Source organism: Electrophorus electricus, chromosome 10 (assembly GCF_013358815.1).
Source record: "Electrophorus electricus isolate fEleEle1 chromosome 10, fEleEle1.pri, whole genome shotgun sequence".
Taxonomy (NCBI): Eukaryota; Metazoa; Chordata; class Actinopteri; order Gymnotiformes; family Gymnotidae; genus Electrophorus; species Electrophorus electricus.
The window spans coordinates 12,543,185-12,552,708 of record NC_049544.1 but is presented as its reverse complement, the minus strand read 5'-3'; positions in this window follow the sequence as shown (position 1 = coordinate 12,552,708).

Below are 9,524 nucleotides of genomic sequence, written 5' to 3'. Positions count from 1 at the left end.
TTTCGTAAACATAAACGAGGTTTAAAGTGTTTCAATTTCATATGTGGATGTGTCGGCTTTTCGTGCTCCGATTGTAATCGAAACATAAACCTTTCACTCCCCTTATTCTTGGGTTAGATTTTAAGACATAATTTACCCTGTGAATGGGCAGATTAAATGGTTGAGTAATTAAACGTTTTGCCCAGACACCAACGAAATTTTCCCAATTACATGATCTAAAACAAATATTCAAATGTAAAAAAAAACAAATAAAAGAGACTAGTTTTAATTATTGTCCCTAAGTGTGTACTTAATATAAGCACTGGTATAGTGTTTTGTTAGTTCCCTGTGGTTTAAATAGACGTTAAAATCAATTGTTGGTCTTCCTCCACAATGTAAAATCATGCAATAACACAATATTCGCTATGCTCCACATTCTGGTGTTTTACGATATCCTCTGAATATATTGAGGTGTTCATGTAATCGACTGCTGTAATAGCCTAGTTAAGGCTTTATAAATGGGTATGCAGCCTTTATTACCACTTGCTGGGAAGTATAATATTGCGCAAAAAATGTCAGGCCTACTGCACAAGATAAGTAAATATTGAGGAAAGGGGGCAAAATTAACGGTGTTCAGAAATGTATACTTTCACTTACCAATAATGTTGGCTACAACATACAGACTTATATCAGTTTTGTATAAGACTGAAATTGTTGAAGAGAGAGACAAAAATGAAAAAAGGAAAACATACAGACTTCTAGTTCTCATTTGTGCTAGTCAGTATTAAATGGCCCATCTTTAGCAGGTTCCACTACTCCTACTATATTGTCTTGATGACCACATAGCAACAACAGTCTCTTGTTACAGTGAATTCTCCTTCTGACGTAGGACCTCAGGTAGAAACGTATCATAAACACATAGTAGCCAACATGGCCTGTTCTGTTTTACTGGGTGTCTTTGAAAGAGACATACAGCCAAATGACAGAGCACTCTGGAACTCTTTAAAATGTCTCTCTTTAGAAAGCCTGTTTTTGTTCTATTATTTTTGGTATGAACTGTTTCTTTTCAATTTTAATTGCCTGTGTTATTAATAGTGCAGTGTCCTGTTGATTTTAATTAACATATGGAACTTTTTTTTTTCTTTTGAGTAGGCTAGCTGATACATTTCAGACCGTCAAAATTTCATGTCAACAATGTTATGATGTAGTGATTATATTATGTCCACAAATTAAGTTTTATGTTAAAACAAATTATATATTTGGATATCTTAAGTAATTTATTAAGATTTTTGTGCAGCAACTACAATGCAGTTTTAGGGGTAAGTACCAATAACAATATATATTTTTGCAGTTATTTATTTACATAATTATGTATTTTTTAGTTGTATTTATTTGATAACATTTTGGGATATTTTATTTTATTAACCGTGATCAAACCCTATTTTTAAATAAATTCCTCCAGCTGCTTCAGAAAGTATGACTGAAACATGACATGAGGGGAACAAGCATAGTGTTAGCAAGAGAACTTTTATATTATAAATTAATCATATGGAAAAAGGAAATATATTCTCCATTTATATTTCAAGGCCATTATTTAGAATTCAATATTCATGTATTTCACAAATAATACTAATCCACTGAATCTATTCTATATTATGTTAGTATGAGTGTAATTATAAATAATATTATTATCTAAGCTATAAATAACACACAACATAATCATAATAAATTCCTGTTTAGTATGTTTCTCAGCAGTGGTTGTGGTTGGTAATTGAAAAAAAAAAATAGCTCAAGTAAAACTATAATTGAATAACAAAAAAGTAACTGCCCATTTTCTTTTTAAAATAAATTTTAGTAACTATGTTTTCCATGTGAAATGTGAATGAACAAACAAACATTTACAAACTGTTAGAAAAAGGAATAAGTTTGGTAAAGTACTCTATACATTTTAGTCAATCAATACATTGCACCCATAAGCTGTTTTAAAAAATCTGGATTTTTTTGGTTTGTCCCCTTCCAACCAGCAAGTCAGTCTAATGAAGGTACCTAAAAACACAGCACTCTGCATCCCCAAAAGAGTTACTCAAAACAAAACATTAGCTGCTATGTACAGGGAAATACAGAGAAGGGGGACAGTAATAGTTATACATATTTTATATTTGAATGTTGCTTGCTACAGGGAACAGCTTTTATAGAAACTGAAATTTAAGATTTTGTTTAAAGAAACCTGTCTGTGATAAAAACTGACACTTTATCTAATGATTAAGAACACCTGCCATCATGGCACGTTACTCTTTGCAGTTATAGAGCCTGACAGCAAACTGCACTTAAAATCCAATGCCTAGCAGAGGTCACTCAAAACTCTTTGCAGATGGAGTCACAGAACTAAGGAAAAGGTGAAATTTGTGAAACTTGACAGACGTGAAACAAGGTACTGTCATACAAAAATACTTTAGGTGTGTTGCAGCAATGCTTTAGAGTTGGTCATTTCATCTCAGTCATGGCCATTTAATGGAGGAAGCTTTTTATGGTGAATCATACCTAATTATGTCTTGGTTGCTGCTAAGGGAAAACTATAAATAACTAAATAAGATGATGAATGTGTTAAAGATCCATTAAGGGAAACACTTACACTGCTGCAGTATATAAAAGATCTGTCTGTTTTTGTAAATTGAAGAAGGTAGTGAACCCAAATCCTTCTGGACTGCTATAATTCAGCATCTTGAAAGGAGAACTAATTTAAATCTAACTTTTTATAAGTTCATTTGACTGAGGACATAATGAATGAGCTCATGGTGTTTGCTATAAGATTTCCAGTAAAACATAACAAATCAATTTCATCCAAGAAACTGACACAATTAATATTATTTTAAAATATCCGACTTGATGTTTTTGTATATGGAAATGGATGGCTTAAATAGCTGTGGTAGACTGTAAAATGTTTGCAGGAGAAGTTCTGATTGCCCCAGATGTTGTTGCTGCATTTTTACTACTGTTCTGTCTGGAAACTGAAGTGTGTGGATGCTCCAGAATGGACTGAATGAACACACCCACATTTCCCACCCCCCACCCATCCTGAAGAAAGGGGTAGAATGGGTAGGAAAATCGCTACAAAGTAATAACAAGATTGGCCTCCAAGTAATAAGAATTGGCCTCCAAAACACAAACACATACAATGAAATATTAAAATGTTAAAAATGTAAGCTCTTTGATGCAGAAATAAAGAAAGTTCATTCAGCAGCACTGACGACTCATATCAAACATAATTTACACAATAAAGATTTGTTCTGGTATAGAAGTGTGCAACACAAAACACACCATCAAAAGTCCAGTTTTATATGGGAGGGTAGATATGGGTAGTGTACAAAATGCCTGGCATTATGCTCTCTCCATTATATAGTCCTAGGCGCCTTCTTAGCTGTAGGGAGTTATTGCTAAGCAGTACCCTGAGGAGACCCCTGCTTCTACTTATCCAAGTCTGTTGGGTGGTGAGAGGGTGGTCCACTGAGCATGTCTGGGCATTTTCTCTGTACCTTTGTGTGGGCTACTGCTGCCAGGCACTCCCCAGTCTACCCAACCTGTGAGAGACAAAAACAGCCTTAATGAGGAGCCCCAGCCCAGACCAGGAAAAAGAAGGAAAAACTGTCTGAGACTCAGCACAGTAATGGTAAAAGAACTAGTGTGGAGTGGATGCTTGTAAAACAGTGCCCTGAAAGCTCCACTGTAAACATTCCATTTTAGATTCATTTAATTGTTATGGTCTGATGATGACCAAAAGGGGCCTTCTCTACATTTTGGTCATTGCATAAAAGTAAAGTGAATATTCCAAGCAAGTAATTATAAGGTAGCACTACTGTGATTTTTGAGTAGGAAATTAGTGCAAATATAGCAAGACTATATTGCAGTTTTAAAAGTTATTATGATGGCAAATAGAAAGGCAATGACTACATAAATAGCATTTTAAAAAATAACCTGATGCACATTCATTCACAAGTGCACATTTCTGCAGTGTTCAAATCCAGAGGTGGGTAGAATAGCCGAAAACTATACTCAGTGAAAAAAATATTATTTTAAAATAATGACTCAAGCCGAAGTAAAAGTAGTCATTTAAATGATTACTTACAAATAATAGTAAGAAAGTATCTAGTAAATCAATACTTAAGTAATGAGTCACTTCAATGCATCTCAATCAGTCTAATTAATGTTCTCATTTAACAACACCGGGCAACACACTTTTCCTTTGCTTTGTCCTCGAAACTAAAAAAGGTAGACCTTATAGAAGCCTCCGTTTTTTAATGCTGAATTTGAATGTTTCATAATTATACTAGTAGTGACGGAGGCATAACATTTTGCAAGGAGTATATATTATTTATAAGTAAGGCTTACACTAAAGCATATATCTCAAGAAACCCTTGCTGGTCAGCGACAGTAGCCGACTGCAGTCGGGGGTGGAGATGAGCAGAGAGCCGACAAGCCGGACAGGTTTACCTGCCGCACAACACGTGAGCTGACAGCCCTGTTATTCTCATGTGAGCATAATATCCACACACGCTAAATGTTTTAATAGCTTACGTGCCTTATTACCTACAGTTTGTGGTCATGTTAGTCAGCGAATAGTTGAGCCAATGCGGATTAAGCTCTGTCTTCGTAAAGTGGTCTCTCGGCTCGGGCAGCCGGGCGGCTCCCTATCGGTTGTTTTTTAGCAGCGCTCACAATTTCTGATACTGCCAGAAGGTAATCGTAGGCTGTCGCAGAGGCACTGAATCAGCTGCCGTGGAGCATAACACATTACATATTCAAAACCCAAAGATTTTAAGTCAAGACCAAATAAATCTTTCATGATCTGCAAATGTGTGCGAAGGCATAATTTTCACCACAGTCGCACATAACTATCATCTTTTGAGATCTCAATAACCTTCCCATACTTGATTGTGCGGAACTGTGTAGAAATATTGACACTGAAATGTCAAGATTTGGGAACAGAAGTGATTTGTTTTCTTTCCTCTCTCTGTCCTCCATAGATCTGATTTTTCATACTGTTTTTCATACCAGAAAGTATTTTTTTACCTTGCAGGTTAACGTTTTCACTAAAAACATTGGGAAAAGTAGTAAAGCGTCAGTGTTGGAACTATTTCTTTATGTTTAAGTCATTAACATTTCTTTTAATATGGCTACCTCTGGAGGGATAGTTGTCAAATATGATTTCACTTTGTAATTTCAAGGTTTCATGTTCTTTAGAATTATTGTACAAATTCAAATCAAACAATTGGATACAACTAGAATACAAAATATTCTAATAGATTTAGTTTTAGATTCAGTTCCATCAATGTCTATTCCAAGAAATGTTTGATTTTTTTTTTCATTCATTGCTATGTAATAAGAATTTAATATTGCCTAAAACTTGTTGTGTATTTTGTATAGGTATTTATTATAGGTATATATATATATATATATATATATATATATATATATATATATATATATATATTATATATATATATATATATATAAATAAAACTACATAAGGTTCCACTCCTTTTCGTGCAAGTTACCCAGGCCTGTTCAGGAAATTGTAATGTAATTACAAACTGTAATGCAATTACTTAAGCAAATCTAACATAAATTATAGTGCATTACTTTGCATATCTGTTCAAATCCATATTGCTTACATCCCATCAAACCCACTACTCCAAGTGTATGGCATAATAAGAAGCTATTGCGGTCCAAGGAAATCTCAAACATCTTAATGAACCCCAAGTCGTGAAAACATTACAAAAGAGAAAATGAAATAAAACAGAATATTGTATGGAAAAAAGGAGCCAAATGTTCAATAATAATAAAAAAAACTTGAACTAAAGACCAATTTTACAGGGAATGACCTTGTCAGAGACATCCTACAACTACTTCTTATTCCAAGATTAAACAGAATTTCTATTAATAGCCTTTGAACACTTGCCTTTTTATTCACTTTTTTTGTGGGGGGGGGGGCGTCAGGGGGGCTAAATTGTGAATTTAAACAATGTTTTATGTGTCTTAGATATGCATCTCCTCATTCGATGGCCATGTGAGGTTATAAATCATCAGATTGCTGGTTCTGTGCCAGATGCTGACTTCAGCACTGTATTCAATACCATTGGTCCTGGGTTATCACTGGAGCCAAGGGGGCCAGCAAACAATGCAAACTCACCCAGAGCCTCCCTTAGCAGCAGCACAAAAAGACATCTGCAGTGCACATGTAACCAAACACATAGAGAAACTAGACTTCTCACCCTGAGAATCTAAGGATGCATTTCCAACTTTTTAATGATTTAATGGAAAAGCTTCAGCTTACCATCTCTTTGGCTATGTAAACTTATTTGAGGAAGTCAACAAATATTTGTCTAAAACAAGCCACAAACAACGTAGATATAATGTGCATTACTCAAAGTCTTGTTTAAAGAATCCAGTCATACCTGTAGAGAAATGCTATATGTCAAAACATTCAACCATTCAACTTGACAATATAATACTGAAATAAGAATATTTTTTGTTTCTGAAAAGGTTTTTACTGAAAGTAATACAGACATCAACTACTTGTGAAACAAAACCTCAACATATTGCAGACCCCTGTTGTATATAGATATCTGACCATGTTTTCAGTTACAAAAAAAAGCTGCAAGTTGTAGGCCAGACCACCAGCACAAGGGGGACTTTCTGGAAGAAGGAGGCATAAACCTTATGAAATTGTTTTTCTGATTTTTTTCTCGTACTCCATTAACCACAGCTGCAGAAATTAGTAATGTTTTCCCCCAGTTGTGCGATAATGCTTAAGAGTTATAACTCTTAAACCTTTTCACTTCTACATCATGTTATCATTGTGGTAAACACATTCGATACTGATATTATTCTTAAGCTTTAAGCAATGAAAAGGTTTCCAAAGATATGACCAAGAAGAGTACAGAAGGTGATCTCAATGGCATGGATGAGTTATGGGTTATGCTTCATTTCTCCCACATACTGACAGGAACTGATGCATGTCCCATTCAGTCTTGGGAAGTTAAACCAACAAAAAAAAAAGCTCTAATAGAAGACTTGTACTAGTGTGACGTATCCTGAGCCTAAAAAGTGTTTCACAACACAAAAAAAGATTTTCTGCCTGTCAGCATAAAGGAGTTGCTTTTGGTTGCATTCTTCCATCTTTAGAACACATGGAAGACTTTATAGAGATGATGCTTCACCTTCATTCATTCACATCTGCTTTCTTCTCTTACCTTTACCTCTTACCTCAATTTGTTACTTAGTAGGTTGCATCTTAGGTTCCGACTAAGATAATAACTGTCAGATTTCAAAAATGAAAATGATTATAATCCAGCCTAAAAAATTAACATTAAATTAATCTATAATGTTTATATTAAAGAAATATTCCAATGTTAAACCTCAAAAACATACTTCATTCAACATTTGGAATAGCTTAAAATGATTGTAGGATGTTGTTTCTCAAATTGTTGGTTTTAAGATTTTAAACAGGTGGCAAAAATACCTGCCATAGACTTCCACAAGGCATAATTCCAGGACACAGTCTGTATATTAGCTGTAACACTAAACCAACTATTTAACAAAACACAACTCAAAGCCATTTTTAAATACTCTGAATGCTGAATAAAATGTATTTCTTGTGGTACTGAAGAATTCCTTTAATCAATTAAATGCAGTGTTCAGGATTTTTAGCAAATAATCTGTACTGTAAATTGAAAAAAATAAAATCCCATGTAATGAAATAAACTTTAGTCAGCCCTTGTGTTAGTAAATAGCAGCCAGGTTACAAAACTGGTGTGGTGTAGTTATGTTGTATACTTTCTTTAGCAAGTTAGAATACTCTATTATTGCTTAGGCAACCTAATTTCAGGAGATTACTTGCAAGTGTGAACACATCTGTGCACATGTAAGGCACGAGCAGCACTGACTTTGAAAGTCACCTCAAGCATGGTGTCATTAAAGCTCCTGTTTAAACTGAATTTAATGAGAAGGAACGGCAACCATTAAACCTAATCCAGGAGCACATAATATAGTGCATGTGGCAGTACCTTACTCTACCCTGGGCAATTACAGTTACACCAGGTGTCAGGGGACCTATACATCATCCAGGCAAGTACTGATTGACCAAGAGAAGCGCAGAATATTATTCTTGGCATTGAAGAAGATCTTTTTTTTTGGGGGGGGGGGGGATTGGGGGGACAAATAACTAATTTATGATGTGGTCTTATGAACCCTGGCCTACAATTCTAGTGGACCATAGACACTTTGGAAGGAGATTTATCTCAATAGATCCAGATCACGTCTGAAATCAGATGCCGAGAATGATTGTCTGAGGGGAAAAAGTGGTCCAGTGAGACATGGGTTGAAATAGACTCCAAACATATTGGCCCTCATTTTAGAGAATTGCATGTTAATAAAAAGTAGGTCTGGAAGTCTTTAAAACCTCAAGGCATCTCACACTAACTTATCAATTTCTATTCCATAACTGCTCACATTGGAGAAAGCCATCACTAAATGTTTATGTCAGGAACAAAAACACATCTACACATACTTAATTTGATATTACCAAACAAAGAGAGAAATACATGCTTGCCTTGTATGCCAGATGCTTGCTACCAAATGATATGCAGAGCCAAAAGTAAGTTACAAATTTAAAATTAAAATGGTTGTCATCTCACCACATTATGACAATGATGCCAAACGATTCCCAAACAAAACAAACTACCCTTTTCTCACTGTCTGTGCATCCAGCTGTAATTTAAGCCTACAAGGACAGTTCATTAAACTTATGAACAGGAAAGTTCATCAATCTTGCTGTCACCTTACTTCAAAAAGGTTACATAGTCCAGTCTGCTCAACAGGTTGTAAGTGGGCCCCCAGCCTTTAACACATTGCCCTGTCAGCCCAAGAGAAGCCCTTTAAATCCAAAGACCAACGTTTGCTTGTTTTAATGTGGTTGCAGTGTTGTTTGGGTTTCCAGCAAAAGTTTGACCACATATCAACTGACTGCCATCTGCAGACTGGGAAATTACATGTTCATGAATTGCTAGAGCTTAACGTAAGATAAACCACACATTGTGTATTTTTCGTATTGCTGTAGAGATGGTGATATGTTATGGTAGTCTTACACTATAACACTAGCTCTTCCCATTTTCGTAAAGGCAAGCCTGTGAATCCTACTGAGAATGCAGTTAGATCCATCAAAAGGTGTGACATCAGATTTAAGCCAGTTTGTGCTGAGTCAACTTCAGCGATTATATTAGATGTAGAGCATATATGATGCCAGATCCATAGAGTCTGAGAAACCTGTTGAACCAGTGATGAAGAAAAATAACACATGAAACCATTGTAGACTTTATAAATGTATTTATGATTCTCTATACTTACATCAGACTAGAGATGTTTGGGAACTCATTAATATAATTTTAAATGGACAATAAATACAAATATCTAATATTATCTGAGAAATAGAGTTAAAAGTAGTTTCAGTTAGGATTTAGCTGATGCTTTGCCTATTAATCCTAAAGTTC